Source organism: Amblyraja radiata, chromosome 34 (assembly GCF_010909765.2).
Source record: "Amblyraja radiata isolate CabotCenter1 chromosome 34, sAmbRad1.1.pri, whole genome shotgun sequence".
NCBI lineage: Eukaryota > Metazoa > Chordata > Chondrichthyes > Rajiformes > Rajidae > Amblyraja > Amblyraja radiata.
The window spans coordinates 24,779,587-24,802,413 of NC_045989.1; the positions used below are offsets into that span (position 1 = coordinate 24,779,587).

Genomic DNA, 22,827 nt, shown 5'->3' on the forward strand with positions numbered 1-22,827 from the left:
GTATGGAGTTTGTACCTTCTCCCTGTGACCGTGTGGGTTTTCTCCGGGTGCTCCGGTTTCCTCCCACACTCCAAAGACGTGCAGGTGTGTAGGTTACTTGGCGTCTGTAAATTGTCCGAGGTTCAGGATGAAACTTGCGTACGGATGATCGCTGGTCGGCACGGATTCGGTTGGCCGAATGGCCCGTCTCAACACTTTATCTCTAAACTAAATTATCTATTATGTAATTTTCACCTACAGATTAGTTCCGTTTATTATTGTCACGTGTATCGAGGTACAATTGGAAGCATTTTTGTTGCCCGCAACTCAGTCAGCAAAAAGATAATACATGATTACAATCAAGTGAATTGGCCTTTTCTACAACTTATGAGTCCCTAAATATCCAGTTACATCAAAAACACACTGAACTCATGCCTCTTGCATCCTTGATGGTGGATTCGCAGGTAGATAAGGTGGTCAAAAAGGCTTTTGGCATATTGGCCTTCATCAGCCAGAGCATTGAGCGTAGAAGGTAGACAAAATTGCTGGAGAAACTCAGCGGGTGTGGCAGCATCTATGGAGCGAAGGAAATAGGCAACGTCTCGGTACGAAACGTTGCCTATTTCCTTCGCTCCATAGATGCTGCCGCACCCGCTGAGTTTCTCCAGCAATTTTGTCTACCTTCGATTCGCCAGCATCTGCAGTTCCTTCTTGAACATTGAGTATAGAAGTTGGGAGGTCATGTTGCAGCTGTATAAGATGTTGGTGAGGCCACATTTAGAGTATTGTGTTCAGTTATGGGCACCGTTATAGGAAAGATGCTGTCAAACTGGAAAGGGTGCAGAGAAGATTTACGATGATGTTGCCAGGACTAGAGTGTCTGAGCTACTGGCCGAGGTTGAGTAGGCTGGGATTTTATTCCTTGGAGCACAGGAGGAGGATGGGTGATCTTATAGAGGTGTATAAAATCATGAGAAGAATAGATCGGGTAGACGGCTCTCTGCATCGTAAGGATGCTGAGGGGTTACATTATTACAGAGTCATCTGTTGGGCGGTTGCTTGGTCGTGTGTCAGTTATAACACTTTCAAGCTCCAAGAATGTGTAATGAATAAATCTAAATAAATCCCCATGGCTGTGGAAAGAAAAAGCAACATCAAACTATCATTTCGACATTTAATAAAAGAGCCGCACAATTATTGTGGTTGCAAGGGGGAATTCTTTCATTGCAACAGAATAGACGGAGAATTAATTGTCCACGAGACAAAAATATTAGAATGTCAATAATGCCTTCTCAGAGAGAGACGAGGAATGGTAGCTCCAGGTCTTGGAGTCACTTGTGCTTTTCAGTCTTCAATGTGTCTCGGAAAAACTGCGTATTATCTCATCGTGACACAGTTGTTGCCGCATAGCGCCAGAGATCCAGGGTTGATCCAAATAGTGAAAGGCTTGGATAGAGTGGATGTGGAGAGTGGACCAGAGGTCACAGCCTCAGAATTAAAGGAGATGAGGAGACATTTCTTCAGTCTGAGGGTGGTGAATCTGTGGAATTATTTGCCACAGAAGGCTGTAGAGGCCGTCAGTGGATATTTTTTAGGTGGAGATAGAGTCTTGATTTGTACAGGTGTCAGTGGTTATGGGGAGAAGGCAGGAGAATGGGGTTAGGAGGGAGAGATAGATCAGGCATGATTGAATGGCGGAGTAGACTTGATGGACCGAATGGCCTAATTCCACTCATATTCCTTATGATCACAGGAGCTGTCTGTGTTCTTTCCACCAAATGCAGAGTCTCGTCATGTTCATAAGGGATAGGCGTAGAATTAGCCATTCAGCCCATCAAGTCTACTTCGCCATTCAATCATGGCTGATCTATCTCATCTTCTATCCCCATTCTCCTGCCTTCTCCCCATAAACCCCATACACCCAAAAGTACTCTTGCCCAAAGTCGGGGGAAATCAGACATAGGTTTAAGCTGAGAGGGGAAAGATTTAATAGGAACCCGTAGGGAAACATTTTTACACAAAGGGTGGTGGGGGCGTGGAACGAGCTGCCGGAGGAGGTAGAGGTATTATTGCAACGTGTAAGAAACATTTAGACATTTATCATCCAGGTACATGGATAGGACAGGTTTGGAAGGATATGGGTCAAATGCAGGTAGACGGGGCATGTTGGTTGACGTGGACAAGTTGTGTAGAAGGATCTGCTTCCACAATGTATGGCTGACTGTATCTGCAGTTGCTTGTGTGCGTAGGACAGAGGGATCCGTGTGGGAGTGAGTTACTCCAACACTGTTCTACACAAGGTTTCACCCTAGTCGCTAGTGTCTCTATTGTTAATTTTAGGCGACTGATACATAAATAAGGTGCGGTGGCTCCACCTCTGGTGGGAATAATAAGTGCGGCATGAAAGATTTATGTGTTTTAAATATATACAGGGGTGGGAGATTGCAACCTTCACGTGGTCCACCCTGTTTCGACGAATGCAATCAACCTGGCATGCACAAACAGAAGATCAAACTGAACAAGTTGTCTCACAACTTTAGGCTGTGCACACCATACGCAAGAAGAAGAAGAAGAACATATACATAATAGGTGCATAATTATGAAGAACTTTAAAATGGTGACAAATTGAAGTACTTATTGAGCAGTGGCGTAGGGTGGGTTTTGCGCGCCCGGGGCAGTTTAAAATATTGCGCCTCCTCGTTAGCAGCTTTTGGTCTCTTCCTTCGGGGGATGTGACTTCTTTTGTCGTATCCCCCGTCTCCGCTTGCGCCGAGGCCTAATGGCGGCTTCGGAGCTGGGGCAGCGGCAGCGGCGACCAGTACTCGGAGCTGGGCAGCGGCAACGGCGGCTCTGACAGCGGCAGCGGCGGCTCTGACAGCGGCGACCTGGCCTCAGAGCTGGGACAGCGGCGACCAGAACTCGGAGCTGGGGCACGTTCCGGCGGCAGCGGCCACTCGACCAGACCCGACCACGGGCCCAGTGGACGACAGCGGCGGCTGGGACAGTGGCAGTGGCCTCGGCGCAGAGATCGCTGGTTGGCTAAAATTGTTGGATACATTTTTAGGGGCGCAAAAAAATTACTAGATTAAAAAAATTATAAAATGGCAAAAAAATTTACATTTTATTACAATAATTCAGGGGAAGGCTGCTAAAGAGGTGCAGCATGCCTTTAGAACAATTTTATTTGCCATTTTATAAAAAAAAATTATCCAACTATTTTTTTGCGCCCCTAAAAATTTAGCGCCCGGAGCAACCGCCCCTCTGGCCCCCCCCACGCTACGCCACTGTTACTGAGTAAAGGTTATGTCAATAAGGGGCGATGGAAAACTCTGTAGCTCAAATCTCCACCATAATGTCCCTCTAATAGAAATATCCCAAGCATGGTCATTATGGATAAAAACATGGTGAACAAGAGGCCTTGAATGAAGGCTGCCTTGCATCTACACTTTCATCCTTCTCCTCGTGCTAATCAGCTTTTCAGGTTCACATTACACAGTTAACAGGCTCTGTTACAGGGATTAGCTTGCCATGGCAAAGACTTTTATCTCCTGCTGTCAGTGTGAGTAACTAATCGCAATCAGCCAACATGGCGACAACGTGTACAGTTCAAGCTCTGTAACTCTTCAGCCCCCAAAGCATCAGGACCAGTCTGCTCTTCATCAAAGTAACTTCAGCTGCGCTACTCATGGACTCTTCTTGTCATATCAGCAGAGCAGAGAGAACAAGAAGGCAGTTAGTTAATGATTGCTCCAATTACGATCCGCACTTTAAAGTTGCAAGGTCACTGGAAGAGAGTGACGTACACAGGCAGACTGGTGCTCCATACACACAAGGCATTAGCTGCCCAATATCCAATCATGTCTCCCTATTTATCTGCAAGAAGCGACAGATAAGCTAATTCCTTCATAATTCCACTTTCCACGATTCTTTGGGACTTTTTTTGGGAGTGAGAGAGGGAGGGGGGGAGAGAAGTGGAAGAGTGGGTAGGGAGGGAGGGGTAGAGGGGTAGGGGGAGTGGTGGAAGAGGGACAGAGGGGTAGGGGAAGGGGTGGGGGGTGAGAGGGGAGGGAGGGGGAGAGAGAGGGTGGGGGAGGGAGAGTGAGAGGGGTGGGGTAAGTGGGAGAGAAGTGGAAGAGTGGGGAGGGAGGGTTAGAGGGAGTGGTGGAAGAGGGACAGAGGGGTAGGGGGAAGGGGGCGGAGGGAGAGAGGGAAGGGGGTGGGAGGAGGAGGGGGAGGAGAGGGAGAGGGTGAGGGTGAGGGGTAAGGAGAGGGAGATGGAGAGGGGGGAGGAGAGAGGGGTGGGGGAGAGAGGTGTGGGGGAGGGGGTTGATGGGGTACCACCTCCAGTTTAAATTCCATTTAGAATATTTTGGAGGACCAAGAAACCAAGAACCAAGAACCAAGTGATACAATCCATTCGTATGGTAGAAGGAATTAAATAAATCATGTTAATCTGGAGTGAATTTGATCTCTCAATGATATATAGTGTGTTGCCTGTCCAGACAGCACCCGCATTAGATCCGCAGCGGATGTCTGGAGACGTCTGCAGATTTAATTTAGTTTAGTTTACTGATACAGCGTGGAAACAGGCCCTTCGACCCACCGAGTCCACACCGACCAGTGATCCCCGCACACTAACACTATCCTACACACACTAGGGACAATTTAACCGAAGCCAATTAACCTACAAACTTGTACGCCTTTGGAGTGTGGGAGGAAAGTGGAGCATCCGGAGAAAACGCAGGTCACAGGGAGAACGTACAAACTCCATACAGACAGCACCCGTGGTCAAGATCGAACTCTGGTCTCTGGCGCTGTAAAGCAGAAACTCTACCGCTGTAGATAAAAAGAGAAAGTGCAATTTATTTCCATTATTCTTTCTCAATGTTGACAACTTTAAATCTAGTCAGCCATCAGTACACCTGATCTTTGCATTATAAGGCACCCAGCAGACCAAAGTTGATACCAATGGGTTCTGCAACATTAGCAAACGATACAGCCTTATTTATCCCAGGAGGGAAATTGATCTGCCAACCGTCATAAAAACACAAGATACATGAACACAAGTTACATCAAAAATTATGGTGACGAGTGGAAAGGATTGGGGATGTGGAAAGATGGGGGGGGGGGGGGGAAAGGGGAGTCAGTCTACCCCACAACAGAAGGGGGAGGAGTTGTACAGTTTGATAGCCACAGGGAAGAAGGATCTCCTGTGGCGTTCTGTGCTGCATATTGGTGGAACCAGTCTGTTGCTGAAGCTGCTCCTCAGGTTGACCAGTGTGTCATGGAGGGGGTGAGCTGTATTGTCCAGGATGCTCCACAGTTTGAGGAGCCCCCTCCCCTCCAATTCCACTCCCCATGGATCCAACTCCGCCCCCTGGATGGAGCACATTTGATTGGCACATGGGTGGAGTAAGTCTAAAAGCCATTCAGCAGGGGAACAGGCCTTTCGGCCCAACATGCCCATGCCGACCAAGATACTCCCAATCCCACCTGTATGAATTTGGCCATATTCCTCTAAAAACGTTCCCATCCATGTATCTTTCCAAATGTTGTGATAGTGCCTGCCTCAACTACCTCCTCCAGCAGCTCGCCCAGCACCCTTTGTGTGAAAATGTTGTCTCTCAGGTTCCTTTGAAGTAATTACCCTCTCACATCAAACCTATGTCCCCTGGTTCTTGATTCCCCGACTCTGTGGCTGTGCATCTACCTCATAAGGCAGTAGCTCTACCAACTGCGCCACAGAGACCACTTATTAATTTGCGGGGAAAAATAAAATTAAACATCAAGAAACTTCTGATGTACAATATTTTCAGTTGCTTTGCCTTTAAAACTATTCGCAGGCAATGCATACATACATCATGAACCTGTGAAAATAAAATTGGATTTTAGCACTGTGAAATAGGTTCCTCCAACCAGCAAGAAACCGCCTCAGGCTACCTGCCATCTATTGCCAAGTGGCTCACATTAACCTGGTACAACCCTGAAGTCATCTGATCTCAGAAATTCCCAGCCACCATCATCCATTCCACCTACACACCAGTCAGATTTAAATCACTCCAAAGTCTGAAGAAGGGTTTCTGCCTGAAACTTTGCCTATTTCCTTCGGAGTCTGAAGAAGGGTTTTGGCCCGAAACGTTGCCTATTTCCTTCACTCCATAGATGCTGCTGCACCCGCTGAATTTCTCCAGCATTTTTGTGTACCCACACCTGTATTTACTTGAGTCTAGTTTATTGTCACGTGTACCGAGGTACAGTGAAAAGCTTTTGTTACATGCTATCCAGTCAGCGGAAAGACTATACATGATTACAATCACCCGTAATCGGAAACTAACGCCATACACTAGCACTGTCCTACACACTAGGGACAATTTAAAAAAGCCAATTAACCTACAAACCTGTACATCTTTGGGATGTGGGAGGAAACCGGAGAAAACCCGCGAGGTCGAACGGAGAACGTACAAACTCCGTACAGACAGCACCTACCGCTGCGCCACCATGCTCCGGTGTCCTTCCACACTCCAAAGACGTACAGGTTTGTAGGTTAATTGGCTTGGAATAATTGTCGGTCGGTACTGACTCGGTGGGCCAAAGGGCCTGTTTCCGCGCTGTATCTCTAAAACTAAACTAAAATGCAAGCTTTTCTTCCTATGGTTTTTATGCTGCTCTGCTAATATAATCCAGCTACTAATGAGTTTAGATAGACATAATTATGCTCAGTTTGAATCTAATCCCTGCTATTTTAAATCTCTTTGGATTTTATTTTTATTCCTGCACACTTGGGGACATGCATGTCCATTTATTTTTTTAGTATGTTTAAAAGTGTGTTTTTAATGTTTCCTTGTGTGTTATGTGTGGGGGGTGGTGTGGGGGGGGTAAGGGGGAAACCGTTTCGGCCGCCTCTTCCATGGAGAGGCGACTTTTTCAGGTCGCCTCCCCCGTGGCCTAACAACATGGATCGGCGCCGACTTTCCCGGAGACGCGCCCGGAGCTTCAGCGGCGGGCACAGCGTGGACTCTCGGCGCGGAGCGGGTGAGACCTCGCTGGAGGGGAGCGCTCCGTTACGCTGGCCCGCGGCAGCCTGAAGTCGCAGCCTGAAGCAGCGGTCTGCAGAACTCCAGCTGGTGCGGCGTCTACAGCCCGGGATCTCACGTTGGGGACCCGGGTGGAAGAAGCTTCCACCGCCGGCCCGCGGCCATCTTCTACCGCGGGCGCGGTATGGACTTAACATCACCCCAGGAGGGGAGCTTCGACCGCCGGCCCTGCAGACTGCGGTGCTTCCAGCTGCGGCACGGCAGGTACTTTAAAACTTTGACCGCCGGCCTGCGGCCTACACCAGCCTGAAGCCGCGGTCTCTGGTTGGGAAGAGCCGATCCTGGACTCACCTTGACTTTGACTTTGTCCCTTACCATCTGGACGCCCGCAGCAACGGCTGTGGAGGGTGGTGGTCCCGACCACGGGGGGAAATGGAGGAGGACTGGCCAAGCTCTGTGCCTTCCACCACAGTGATGAATGCTGTGGTGGATGTTTGTGTAAAATTTTAATGTGGTTGTGTTCTTTATTATTGTACCGCTGCTGGCAACCCAAATACCACCGACCTTGGTTGTGTGGCAATAAAATTATTTCTATTCTATTCTATTTCTATTTAGTCATAGAGTCACAGAATGCCACAGTGTGGAAACAGGCCCTTCATCCCAACTTGCCCACACCGGCCAACATGTCCCAGCTACACTAATCCCACCTGCCTGTGCTTGGTCCATATCCCTCCAAACCTGTCCTATGTTTTATGTTCTATGTGTCATTCCTAACTGTCACTGTATGTCATGTTGTCACTTGCGGGCGGAGCACCAAGACCAATTCCTTGTATGTGAATATGTGGCCAATAAACGTATTCATTCATTCATTCATATACCGGTCTGTTTCTTAAATGTTATGATAGTCCCAGCCTCAACTACCTCCTCTGGCAGTTCATTCCATGCGCCCACCACCCTTTGTGTGAAAAAAGTTACCCCTCAGATTCCTATTAAATCTTTTCCCCTTCACCTTGAACCGATGTCCTCTGGTCCTCGATTCCCCTACTCTGGGCAGGAGTCTCTGTGCATTTGATGGAGCCGACTGCCTCCAACTCCCAGCTGGGGAATGGACACTTTCCCATCTGCTTTATTAATGAACTGTGGCACAAATAAACTAATCTAATTACCCCTCAGCGAGATCGAGAGCAAAATAACTTCACAGGCATTCACCCCCAAATGGAACATTAACAGATGCTGAACACACAGGTGGTCAGTCCAGCATTTCTTACATAATTGCTGCGCTAATCCATTCTTAATCACTTTATCTTCAGACCATAGAGCGGGCTTCACAATCTAACGACAATAATGGTCAGGCTTGTTGCTATCCATTGCTATGTAAATTTGATTTATAAAGAAAGACTTTAATTTCATGCCTTTCACAACTTCAAAATACTTTGCAACCATTAAAGCTCCTTATAACCAGTTTTGATAATTCACGCAATGTGACCAATGATTACACAGAAACATCCCACCCCATGATCAGATACTTTTGTGTAATTCCTATTAGTTGAGACGTGGACACTGTGCTGGCCACTTAGGGCATGGAGTCATACAGCGTGGGAAATGGCTCTTTGGCCCGACATGCCTCATCTACACTGGTCCCACCTGCCTGCGTTTGGCCCATATCCCTCTCAACCTAAGATAGACACAAAATGCTGGACTAACTCAGCGGGACAGGCAGCATCTCTGGAGAGAAGGAATCGAGGCGAGACCCTTCTTCAGACGAGTCGACGTTTCAGGTCGAGACCCGTCTTCATAACTAGTCTGAAGAACGGTCTCGACTGAGAACGTCACCCATTCCTTCTCTCCAGAGATGTTGCCTTTCCCGCTGAGTTACTCCAGCATTTTGTGTCTATCGAGTAGTTCAGCACTGCTCTCTGGTTGTGGTAGGATGATTCAGTTGCCTGATATAATATACTAAACCACAGATTGAACAGGGCGCTGCGATAGAGGATCCGTCAGTGTGATGCGAATACATATTGAAAGGCAGTGAGGGGAGTAGTGGAGATGATTAAAGGCAGGGAGATGGAAGGCAATCAAATAGAGAGAACTGCGAGATGTATCAAGGGAAGAGATGTAAGGACTTTGAGGTAAAGTAAAATGGATTGTGGAAAAAATAAGGAATGGTAGAAAAGGAAGGTTATCAAGGAAAATCAATAATGGAATGTGTTGAGAGGCTGGGAGGGGAATCAATCAGAGACAAAGGAGTTAGAAACGTTAAACAAATAACAAAGAAAGAACGTTTGGCTGCACTAAAATTGGGGAAATTACAATAATAAAATTTAAAGATTAACTGGAATGTATTACTGGAATAGTTTAGTGATACAGCGCGGAAACAGGCCCTTCGGTCCACCGAGTCCATGCTGCCCAGCGATCCCGGCACACTAACACCATCCTACACACACACACACACACACACACACACACACACACACACACACACACACTGGGGATAAATTAGATTTCTACCAAGCCAATTAACCTACAAACCTGTACGTCTTTGGCGTGTGGGAGGAGATCTCGGAGAAAACCCGCGCAGGTCACAGGGAGAACGTACAAACTCCGTACAGACAGCACCTGTAGTCGGGATCGAACCAGGGTCTCTGCCGCTGTGAAGTATCAGCTCTACCCGCTGCATCACCGTGTGGCCCTAACCGAAAATATGGTCTGTCCATTCCCTTCTACACATGTTTAAGAAGGAACTGCAGATGCTGGAAAATCGAAAGTAGACAAAAGTACTGGAGGAACTCAGCGGGTGCAGCAGCATCTATGGAGCGAAGGAAATAGGCAACGTTTCGGGACTATTTCCTTCAGGGTTTCGGCCCGAAACGTTGCCTATTTCCTTCTCTCCAGAGATGCTGCCACACCCGCTGAGTTTCTCCAGCACTTTTGTCTCCCTTCTGCACATACTGTCCCATGTGTTGAGTTCCTCCAGCACTCTGTTTATCCATCAGATATATGTGGCATTAACGTAAATAGGTGGTTGATGGTTTGCATGGAGTCAGTGGGCTGAAGAGCCAGTCTCTCTCTATGACTGGTTGGAATAACTTTAACGAATTATCATTCTTGGTTTACCGCTCAGCTCTGAGTCTGCAATAACAATGACCAACTCAACACAGCTTTGTCACATCTGTAAGTTGCTGTAAGTATTTTGCATACAAATTTCTTCATGATTGATACAGTCTGAAACAGCAACTTCTGAAGGGCCGCACAGCTTTGCTAACTATTAATCTAATTTGCATAGGAAGGAACTGCACATACTGGTTTACACTAAAGATTGACACAAAATGCTGGAGTAACTCAGCGGGACAGGCAGCATCTCTGGAGGGAAGGAATGGGTGACGTTTCGGGTCGAGACCCTTGTTCAGACTGGTCAAGGGATTGTGCGGTATATAGAAAAGGAAGTGTAAGGTGTGAAAACAGGACAAAGGGAATGCAGATCAAAGAAAATGTAGAATAGATCACTCGACTCAGAGTCTGAAGAAGGGCCTCGACCCGAAATGTCACCCATTCCTTCTCTACAGAGATGCTGCCTGTCCCGCTGAGCTACTGCAGCATTTTGTGTCTATCTTCGATTTAAACCAGCATCTGCAGTTCTTTCCTACTCAATGTTGACAACGCTGGGGTGAAGGCTGCCCAAGCGAAATATAAGGTGCAGCAAGCTCCCAGGAACAGAACATATGGTCTGATTCACTAACATTGGATGACGTTGTGACTACAAAGAATGATTTATTGCCCAAGCTATTCTGTTGCACCAGTTTTCCCACCAGCTTCCCAGGTGGGGAGGGAAGTTTGCATTTACTTAGCACCTTTTATGACCTCAGCGTGCCACAATGCCTCTGAAAATAATAATGAGCTTTTGAAATCCAGAATGCTGTCTGGTTTTGGGGTATTAGCTGCAAGAAGAGTTTTGTTTAGTTTAGAGATACAGCGCAGAAACAGGCCCTTTGGCCCACCAACTCCGCGCCAACCAGCAATCAACACATTAACATTATCCTACACACACCAGAGACAATTTACAATTATACCAAACCAATTAACCTACAAACCTGTCCATCTTTAGAGGGTGGGTAGAACTGGAGATCCCAGGGAAAACCCACGCAGGTCACGAGGAGAATGTACAAACTCCTTACAGACAACACTCGCAGTCAGGATCGAACCCGGGTCTCTGATGGTGTTAAGTGCTGGAAGGCAGCATCTCTACCGCTGCACCACCGTGTCGCCCTAAGCCACAAGGAATGATTTATTGCTGAAGCCGTTCACAAGTTATCGGAGTAGAATTAGGCCATTCGGCCCATCATGTCTCCTCCACCATTCAATCATGGCTGATCTCTGCCTCCTAATCCCATTCTCCTGCCTTCTCCCCATAACCCTTGACACCCGTTCCAATCAAGAATTTGTCTATCTCTGCCTTAAAAATATCCACAGACTTGGCCTCCACAGCCCTCTATGGCAATGAGTTCCACAGATTAACTACATTCTGCACTGGAGATCCCACCAGCCTCACATTTGGGGAGGGGAGTTTGCATTAATTTACGTCTTACATGAGCTTAGAGCCCCTCAGAAAAAGTTTTTGAGAACTACCGAGTAACTCCAGCATTTGGTGTCTATCTGCTGGAAAAATTTGACAGCATCTTTTGGGGGAACATCTCATACAGCACAGAAACAGGCCCTTCAGCCCACATGCCCATGCCAACCAACATGCTAGGCCCACCTTTCCTATCCTCGTACCTGTCCAAGTGTCTTTTAAACTTTGTTTAGTACCTGTCTTAACTAACTTCTCTGGCAGTTCGTACCAAATACCCACCAAATACTGTGTAAAAAAAGTTGCCCCTGAGGTTCCCATTTATTCTCTCCCCTCTTACTTTAAACCCATGTCCTCTGGATCTTGACTCCCCTACTCTGGGTAACAGTCTCTCTGCATTTATCCCCCTCTTGACCTTAAGCACCTCTATAAAATCACCCCTCATCCTCCTGCACTCAAAGGAATAAAGTCCTGGACTAAAGTCCAACCTCGCCCTATAGCTCAGGCCCTCAAGTCCTGGCAACATCCTCGTAAATCTTTCCTCTCGCATGGTGACCAAAACTGAACACCATACTCCAAATATAAATACACTAATGTCTTCCAATGTTCTAAAATATCTAGCGTTCTCCAAAATACACTCATTCATTTTTTTTTAAATGAATACAGTATGTTCCAGTATGTCGCTGCTTGCATTAGATAGTGAAGCATTCTGGTGCATGGTTTAACAGGGACTGCGTATCATCAGAGTCATGGGAGGGCATTTTTTAGAATATTCTGTGATCTAAGAATATAATTCTCACGCCATTTGACCTCGCAGTGAGAAAAGCAGGGCGAGGAACCAGTCCCAGCCAATCTCATTCCACTCCTTAGCCAGCTGCTAGCCAGGAAAACACTGGGATTCTACAGTGAAAGGCACTTGGCTTTCCCAATGCTCCCATGAGGAATGTTGTTCTCCAAGGGGCCTGGCTGGCAACACCACCATCACACCAAGGCACACCGACAAGTCTCCACTTTTCACTTTACCCAGGAGTGACTTCAGATTATTCAGATTCTTGACTGTTATCTGGCAACTGAACCATACTCTCACTAAACAGAGAACAGTCCTGACCTCCCATCCACTTAATTGGAGACACTCGGACTATTTTTAAATCAAACTTTATCTTGCACTAAATGCTGTTCCCTTTTTCTGGTACCAATCTGGTTCGTCGGTGAGGGCGCTGCAAGCCGGCAGCTCTGCCAGCAGCATGTTAGTTCTTTCTACTTTTTTTGTTTTTTTAGTATGTCCTAATGTGTGTTTTAATGTTTCTTTGTGTGCCTTTTGTGGGGGGGGGGGGGGTAAGGGGGAAACCGTTTCGGTCGCCTCCTCCACGGTTTCGAGGATCGGTGCGGCCCTTCCCGGGACTTCAGCCGCGGGTGCAGAGCGGACTCTCGTCGTGGAGCGGCCGAGCCCTTGCCGGGAGTCGCCGGAGGGGAGGGCTCCGTTTGCTGGCCCGCGGCAGCCTGAAGCCAGGGTCTGCAGAGCTCCAGCTGGCGCAGCGTCCGCAGCCTGGGATCCCTCGTTGGGGAAGAAGCTCCGAATGCCGGCCCGCGGCCTACTTCTACCGCGGGCGCGGCGTGGACGTACCATCCCCACTCTCTCATCCATTCCCTACACACCAAGGGCAAACTTTACATTGGGCCAATGAGGGGAATATGGACCACGCACCGTTTAATTTGGCAACATGCTCAGCCCAGACATCCATCATTGACTGAAGAGCCAGTGATATTTTATGTACTATTGTTTGGGTTAGCGAGAAACGAGATTTCCATTAACCTGCCATATTTGGAGGCTGCCTCAGAGATTTCTACAGACAAGAATCTGGAATAATTTACTGCAGGGTCAAACACAACCCAGGAACTAATTTAATCCATTCCTGTTGCAGCCGTTGTACAGATCAGTTGTTAAATTACATTCAGTACGGCACGAACACAAACACAAAACAAGCTCAGCACATTCCCGCCTGATTAATGGCTGGAAATACATTTTCTGAAGTGTGGTGATGGGTTAGAGCAAGATCACACAAACACAAAGATCTGCAGTGCCTCCGTCTATGGCTAACCATGCCGCTTGTCCCACCCCCGAGACCCCAGACTCCGTCCCAGGATTCTCCCCCAGCCCCCCCCCCCTCACCCCCTCATTAGAACCTGCGCCAAAAACAGCCTAAAGAAGACTCCCGACCTGAAAGGTCACCTGTCCATGTCTACAAAACCACGAGAGGAATAGATCGGGTAGACGCACAGAGTCTCTTACCCAGAGTGGGGGAATCGAGGACCAGAGGACGTAGGTTTAAGGTGAGGGGGAGGGGGGAGGGGGGTGGGGAGGGGGGTGGGGGGGGGGAGTGGGGGAGGGGAGTGGGGGAGGAGAGAGAAAGAGAGAGATTTCATAGGAACCTGAGGGGTAACTTTCACACAAAGGGTGGCGGGTGTATGGAACAAGCTGCCGGAGAACTGAAGCAGCTGTCCAGGATACATAAAGATAGACACAAAACGCTGGAGTAACTCAGCGGGACAGGCAGCATCTCTGGAGAGAAGGAATAGGTGACGTTTCAGGTCAAGACCCTTCTTCAGACGGAGAATCAGGGGAGAGGGAAACGAGAGATATAGACAATGATGGTGAAAGATATAGAACAAAATGAAAGAAAGATATGCAAAAAAAGTACGGATGATAAAGGAAACAGGCCATTGTTAGATGTGCACTAGATGAAAACGAGTAAGAGACAATGAGTCAACAAGGTGACTTTAAACCTAGTACAATGACTAGGGTGGGGGAGGGACGGAGATAGAGGGGATGAAAGGGTTACTTGAAGTTAGAGAAATCAAGGTCATACCGCTGGGCTGTAAGCTGCTCAAACAAAATATGAGGTGCTGTTCCTCCAATTTGCGTTTAGCCTCACACCGACAATGGAAGAGGCCCAGGACAGAAAGGTCAGTGTGGGAATGGGAAGGGGAATTAAAGTGTTTGGCGACTGGGAGATCAGGACTCGGGATACACACACTGGCTCCAGAACTCAGAGCCGCAGGCTGAAAGCCCAGGTGAGATTGCCGGTGCTAAACTACATCTGACAGCTTAAATACTTGCCCACATGTGCTAGCAGTTACGTACTGAATAGAACGGTTGGTGCAAAGGTAATCCATTAGAAGCAGAGATGGTGTATCTTCCCACAACATCTGGGACCTGTTTAACAGCGCGCAGCAGCTACTGTGCTTACTCAGAAAAAAAATAAACAAAAGATTTCTACCCCTAATTAAAGTCAGAACCCGAGGACACCAGATGGTTGAGACACAAGGAACTGCAGATGCTGGTTTACCAAAAAAAAGCACGAAGTGCCTGGAGTAATAGGGCGGCACAGTGGCGCAGCAGGAGAGTTGCTGCCTCACAGCGCCAGAGACCCGGGTTCGATCCTGACTACAGGCGCTGTCTGTACAGAGTTTGTACGTTCTCCCCGTGACCTGCGTGGGTTTTCTCCGGGTGCTCTGGTTTCCTCCCACACTACAAAGACGTGCAGGTTCGTTCGTAGGTCGATTGTCTTCGGTAAAGTTACAAATTGTCCCTGGTGTGTAGGATAATGCTAGTGTACGGGGCGATCGCTGGTCGGCGCGGACTCGGTGGGCTGAAGGGGATGTGGATAGGATGGTGGGGGGGAGGGGGGGGGGTGGAAAGAGGTGTTATTCTAGCACATTGTGTTCTACACAATTCCAGCATCTGCAGTTCCTTGCGTTTCTAAAGATCAGGTAATCTGTATTTGCCAAACTGTAATCATCTCAAAGACCCTGTCTTCTGAAGAAGGATCCTGACCTGAAATGTCACCCATCCACGTTCTCCAGAGATGCTAACTGACCTGCTGAGTTACTCCAGCTCCAGTGTATTGACCAGCATCTGCAGTTCTGCGTTGCTAGCAAGTCACTGAGCATTTTTGCTCACAGAAATGGCTTTGTGCTTCATTCCACACGACTGACCCCAATCCAACAGCTTCTCTGGGTCACAGTCGGAATTCACCAGATCGGAGCGCACAAACTGTTCCTCTGCCAACTTATTTCACGCAAATCAATGAGCACGTGGCCAAGTGTGAGTGAGGACCATCACCCGTCCCCTCAGCCACTGATCTACCATACAGCAACACTCCGCTCAGTCCACACACTCATTACATATTATTTGCTCAAAAAATTCCTTCAGGTTAGATAAACACGGCTCACAAAGGACCAATCAGCTTCGCCTCTCCAGCATTTATTTGAAGTCTAATTGCCACCTTCAGTAATTCTCTTGCTGTTGACACAAGACTTGAAAATCTGTTCCTTTCCTCCCCTCCCCCCTCCTTTTCTGGAACAGAGCCCCGATATGATATTTATTTCCTTGGCGCAGTTCCCACATCCAAAGAATTGTGAAACAAGACGATTATATCTCCGTTGCCTTCTCACTAACCTCCTGCAGAACCCCCGCGCGCAGGTTTGGTCCTCACTTTGTGCGGCCATCGGTGCCTTCATTCATACAGCTGGTGACCACGTACACCAGTGACTCCATACACTAGTGACTCTGTACATTAGTACACTAGTGACCCCGTACACTAGTGACTCCATACACTAGTGACCCCATACACTATTACACTAGTGACCCCGTACACCAGTACACTAGTGACCCCGTACACTAGTGACCCCATGCACTAGTTCTATCCTACACACCTATCCTAGGAGACGTGTCGGGTTGAGACCCTTCTTCAGTCATGACCTGAAACATCACCTATTCCTTCTCTCCAAAGATGCTGACTGTCCCACTAAGTTAGAAACATAGAAACATAGAAAATAGGCGCAGGAGTAGGCCAATCGGCCCTTCGAGCCAGCACCGCCATGATCATGACTGATCATTCAAAATTAGTACCCCATTCCTGCTTTCTCCCCATATCCCTCGTTTCCTTTATCCCTAAGAGCTAAATCTAACTCGCTCTTGAAAACATCCAGTTAATTTGCATCCACTGCCTTCTGTGGCAGAGAATTCCACAGATTCACTACTGTCTGGGTGAAAACGTTTTTCATCATCTCAGCCCTCCAGCAGTTACTCCAGCATTCTATCTTCAGTTTAAACCTGCATCTGCAGTTCCTTCCTACACTTTTCATCTGCAGTTCCTTGCTACACATTGCCACGTTCGACCCTGGATAGAACTCGCATTTGTGTTTAATATCAGCTGGCTGCTGTTTGCAGTAAATTAGATTATTTACAGTGACCTTTGCCAATTTAGAACTCTGTTTGCACAGGACTCAATGATGTCGACATTACTCATCCTCGATATTGGTATTAATGTTAAACGTGTCACTATCAATGGAATGAAGGAAAGTAAACCTTGTACATAGCAAACTAATGAAAGTAACTAAGTTGATCATTTTCAATTTCAGTTTAGTCTAGTCTAGAGATACAGTGTGGAAACAGGCCCTTCGACCCACCGAGTCCACACTGACCAACGATCACTGGTGCACTAGTTCTACCCTACACACGAGGGATAATTATCAGAAGCCAATTAACCTACAAACCTGCACGTCTTTGCGATGTGGGAGGAAACCGGAGCACCTGGAGAAAACCCACACAGTCACAGGGAGAAGGCACAAACTCCGTACAGACAGCACCCATAGTCAGGATCAAACCAAGGTCTCTGACGCTGTGAGGCAGCAACTCTACCACTGCGCCACCGTGCCGCCCGCATTTAAAGCGAGATTTAAAGCAAGTTACTTAAAATTGCTCGAACTCTATGCATGGAACAATTTGTTAACATGCTCAGTTTTGAGGTGGGTGGTGAGGAATCGAGGGCTGGGAGATGGGAAGGGGAAAGTACTTACATTGAGTCAGGTCCGTTACCACGCGGTCACGGGGTGAACGTGCAAACTCCGCACAGACAGCACCCGTCGTCAGGATGGAACTCTACCCGCTGCACCACCGTGCCGCCCGCAAGGTTTAATGCGAGTGAATTAAAATCTCCTCTGAATCTATGCGCCTCTCAGCTGGGGCGTCAGGTTAACTTCTGTGTTGGTCAAGATGCGATCAAGCTTAAGAAAGCAACACTGGGATGAGCTTAGTTGATTGTAAGTGCTGTCCCTCCTCCGCATCTAATGAACAGACTCGTTACTCTCAAGTACTGCACGTTTTGTCCAGCTCTCGCTATTCTGGGAAACGGAGGAAGCAGAGAAACTGAAACAAAGACTTTTCTTTAGCACAAACACCACATGACTGCTTATGGAAGGGGGCCTGTGGCAGAGGAAACTTAATGAGAGACCAGATCAAGTAAACTCCCCTGTGTGTCTGTGTGTGTGTGTGTGTGTGTGCGTGTGTGTGTGTGTGTGTGATGATCAGTTGGAAAAAGGAAGAATTAATGAGGAAGGATGAGGGGCTTTGTTTTAAGTCACCAGTGATTTACTTGTCACTGAAGTGTCTGAATACTTCAGGCAACAAAGGGCATCAGGTCAGGTACTTCACAGTCAGAAGCAACATTCAACATTAGTGGTGAATCCGTGGAATGCACTGCCACAGAAGGCCAAGGCAATGGATATTTTTGTTAAGGCAGAGACAGAGTCGTGCACACATTCGTGCTCCAGCACACCACTGTTAGACTGCAAAGATTCTTATTGCATCTTGCATCTTGAAATACTATTTACTTTTCTTATTTGATCTTTTTCACTGATTTTACCACCTACTGAACACTATTGACGATGATAATTGAGACATGGGACACCTTTCCAAGTCATGATAGTGTGTGCTTAGGTACACAAAAATGCTGGAGAAACTCAGCAGGTGCAGCAGCATCTATGGAGCGAAGGAAATAGGCAATGTTTCGGGCCAAAACCCTTCTTCAGACTTCTGTGTGCTTAAGAAGGAACTTCAGATAGTGTGTGTTTAAGTAGGAACTACAGATGCTGGAAAATCGAAGGTAGACAAAAATGCTGGAGAAACTCAGCGGGTGCAGCAGCATCTATGGAGCGAAGGAAATAGGCAACGTTTCGGGAGGAAACCCTTGGGCTTCGGCCCGAAACGTTGCCCATTTCCTTCGCTCCATAGATGCTGCTGCACCCGCTGAGTTTCTCCAGCATTTTTGTCCAACTCATGACAGTGTGTGGTTTGGAGAGAAACCAGCAGGCTCTGCATCGGCCGTGTGCATGGGACTTGGGACTGCTGCCCAGGATCCCTGGCAAATTGCCACAGAGCAACTGGAGATAACACACACAACAGCCTCCTGTACCAGCACAGGGTGGCATGGAATTATAAACCAGTCCAGCTGCCCGTCAGGTCGGAGGCTTTGTTTTTGCCGATTGTGGGTCAGGTGAGCAATGTCCAAACCCACAGTGTATAGAGTACTCCATCATACGACTGACGCCTACTTTGAAAATCTTGGAAAGACGGGGACTGTGGGGGAGGGGGAGTGGAAGTGTCACTTGGATGGGACCCAGTTGCCCAGTCAAGGAACACACAATGAATTTGCAATGAAATTCCAGATTCAGGGAATTGTATCTTCCCAGCTGTTGTCAGGCAACTGAACCATCCTACCACAACTAGAGAGCAGTCCAGAACCACTATCCACCTCATCGGACTGTCTTTGATCAGACTTTACTGGCCACACCTTGCACTAAACGTCTCATTTATCATAGGGGGAGAAAACTACCCATTTTACACAGCTTTCGCAACCCTACTTATTACAAAGTGTTTCTGAACTGTGGTTACTGATATAGCATAAGAAATATAGCAGGTAGACAAAAAATGCTGGAGAAACTCAGCGGGTGAAGCAGCATCTATGGAGCAAAGGAATAGGCGACGTTTCGGGTCGAAACCCTTCCCCCCCGTAACTCCCCAGAACAGTGTTTATTTTTCATCATTGGAGATGTTCAGAGCTTATTTGAAGTCGTGTTTAATAGTCTGATGGCTGTGGGGAAGTTGCTATTCCTGACCCTGGATGTTACAGATTTCAGACTCCTGTACCTTCTTCCCGATGGCAGTGGTGAAATGAGCGTGTGGCCAGGATGGTGTGGGTCTTTGATGATGTTGGCTGTCTTTTTGAGGCAGCAACTGCGATAGATCCCTCTATGCTAAACTCTAATCATAATATTTACTCTTAATATATATATATATATATATATATATATATATATATATATATATATATATATATATAATTTCCTTGGTCCATTTAAAGAATTTAATACTATTAAATCAGAGAACACTCATCACACAGGGAGTTCATTCAGCTCATCAAATCTGTAAGCTTTTAAAAGTTCACCGGTTTGAAATAAAAGCAGAACATGTTGAATACACAGCAGGTTCCATGTGCACACTATTCCCTGAAAATAAAAACCTGCCCCGCACATCCCCTTTACACTTTGCCACTCTCACCTTGAAGTTATGCCCTCAGGTCTTTGATAGTTGACCACAGCCATCTTATGGTTATGTGTAGGAAGGAACTGCAGATGCTGGTTTAAACCGAAGACAGATACAAAAAGAGTAACTCAGCTGGTCAGGCAGCATCTCTGGAGAAAAAAAGAATAGGTCAGGGGTGGGGAACCTGCGGCCTTCTAGGGCATTAAGTGCGACCTTTTGAATGAAACCAAATTTTGCAGAACAAATCCTTTTATTTTTATTAATATGTTTTTGTTCGTTTTTTATTATTTTTATTTTAATCTTAAAATGATCGTATTTAAAATACCAAAGAGTAAAAGAAGATTCGACGAAATAATCCTCCCCGACTAACGACCACAATTAAAACATTAGTAAGTCTTGAGGGCTCAATGCGACTCTAGAATGTACGTTAACTTTGACATGCACGAAAAAATGCTTTCTTGCTTTTCAACCACTTATTGCTGCAAATCTACATTCTACTACCTAACCCAAATCATGACGCCCTTAAGGTCACAAATGACGGCCACCCATCTAGAAGATTGGCTGAAACTGCGTACCTCCATGATGCAACCAAATATTCAAATGCTTTCCCACAAAAAGCAGTCACAACAAAGTCATTAAAAGGTTAATTCACTTTAGAATTAACAATTTTTTTTCATTCTCTTGAAGTTAGTAGTTAGATTTTCACCAAATAATGTACATTTTGAAGTATATATCTAATTGAAGTTTCTTGGATGCGGCCTTATTAAATTACAGCTAACTTAATGCGGCATTCCATCAGGAAAAGGTTCCCCGCCCCTGGAATAGGTGATGTTTCGGGTCGAGACCCTTCTTCAGAAGGGTCACCTATTCCTTCTCTCCAGAGATGCTCTCCGACCCGCTGAGTTACTCCAGCTCGTTGTGTCTTATCTTTTGGCTTTGACGCACTAATGGCATCCGCAAGTGAAGTGGTTACATGGACTGCACTATTTACAGCACTCTGTCCAGCAACATTTCCAAGGCCCTCCTTAAATAGACATGTTCAGAGATGGTGGGACAAGCAGAGATGGTGCTGCGCGTTGTGCCAACGTCAAGGTTGAACTAAGAGCGAGAACCCCCCCCCCCCCTTTCTTCTCCAAGCTTCACGCAAGGTCAAACACCACAACATAACGTCCTTGCAGAGGACTGACCACTAAAGAGGAGAAACATAGAAAATAGCTGCAGGAGTAGGCCGTTCGGCCCTTCGAGCCAGCACTGCCATTCAATATGATCATGGCTGATCATCCACAATCAGTACCCCGTTCCTGCTTTCTCCCCATATCCCTCGATTCCATTAGCTCCAAGATCTAAATCTAACTCTCTCTTGAAAACATCCAATGAATTGGCCTCCATTGCCTTCTGTGGCAGAGAATTCCACAGATTCACAACTCTCCGGGTGAAAAAGAAGCTACCATCAGATGAAAAGTCATGTTGCAATGTTTACTCCGACCCTCTGCTAATAAATGAGGACACACAACATTCAGGATTGCTCAAAGAATCAATAGTATGCATTTTTGGGAAGTCTGTTTTCCAATTTTCTTCTAATACACAATCTGACATTTTCTCATCAAAAGGATAACTTCGCAGCGGCTGAACTTGGTGGGAACTCTTAACTCTGCTGAAGAGAAATGCAAATTGATCGTAATAGAAAGTTGTTTATTTTTATTTAATTTTACTCAGAAATAGAACAAATACTTTAATGGCCTTTGGAAAGTACCAAAACCCCCCCACTTGTATAACTGTAATATGATCCTATCAGAAAATGCAGATTATGTACACTATTGAATACAGAACATTCTTTAGGCTGGCTAATTCTATGCAAGAATAAATTTACATTTATTCAGCAAGTCTGTAGCACTTCATAATCAACAAGTTACTTTGTAAATGTCACTATTGTTGCTCTGTGGAGACTTCATTAGCCAACAAGTTTAGGTTAGAGATACAGCGCGGAAACAGCCCAATAGTAGCCCACCGAGTCCGCGCCCACCAGCGATCCCCACACACTAACACTATCACTATCCTACACACACACACGGGTCAATCTTCACATGTATACCAAGCCAATTAACCTACGGACCTGTGGGAGTGTTGGAGGACACTGAAGATCCCCTTAAAAGAAGAGAACAGGTCCCCTTAAATTTGAGCATTGCCATCTCTGTGTGGAGCCACAGGAGATGGGTGAGATTTTTAATATATATACATGTATTTCTCATCAGTTTTTACTTTGGGGAAGATAATGGAAGCTAAGGCCGGGGGGGGGGCAAGTGAGTTGTGATGTGATAAAGATAAGACACAAATGTCTGAAGATGGGTCTCGACCCGAAATGTCACCTATTCCTTCGCTCCAAAGATGCTGCCTCACCCGCTGAGTTTCTCCAGCATTTTTGTCTACCTTAGATTTTTTCAGCATCTGCAGTTCTTTCTTAAACACAAAGGTCCGGAGTAACTCAACGGGTCAGGCAACATCTTTGGAGAACAAGAATAGGTGACAATTTTAGTTGGACTTTCTGCATCCCGCCCCCCCCCCCCTCTGAACCCTCCCCCCTCACTGCAATGAAGCAGCTGATTGGCAACAAGCTGGCATAAATAACCCCATGCAAATCTCCAACGGCACTTCCCACAGCATGCAAACCCTCTGTTGATGTATCCAGCTGGTGGGGCAAAGCTTTCTGCCTCATGAACTCAACCCTTCCTCTGTTTCAGTTCAGTTTATTGTCACGTGTACAGTGAAAAGCTTTTGTTACGTGCTAACCAGGCAGCGGAAAGACTCGTTCCCCAAGGCTCCGTACTCGGCCCCCTCCTCTTCATCATCTACATCCTCCCCCTTGG

The 22,827-nt window shown here is 46.8% G+C and overlaps 1 protein-coding gene across 3 annotated transcripts in view; it reads right to left on the minus strand.

Moving 5' to 3' along the window:
* sema4b (semaphorin 4B) overlaps positions 1-22,827 on the minus strand; it is a 172,004-nt gene that overhangs the window by 133,726 nt on the left and 15,451 nt on the right. The window contains exon 2 of one of the 3 annotated variants that reach the window (XM_033050494.1): positions 19,979-20,112. The exons of the other annotated variants lie outside the window; for them this stretch is intronic. The gene's annotated coding sequence lies outside the window, so the exon portion shown is untranslated. The remainder of the gene's footprint in view (positions 1-19,978; positions 20,113-22,827) is intronic. 3 annotated transcript variants of the gene reach the window in all.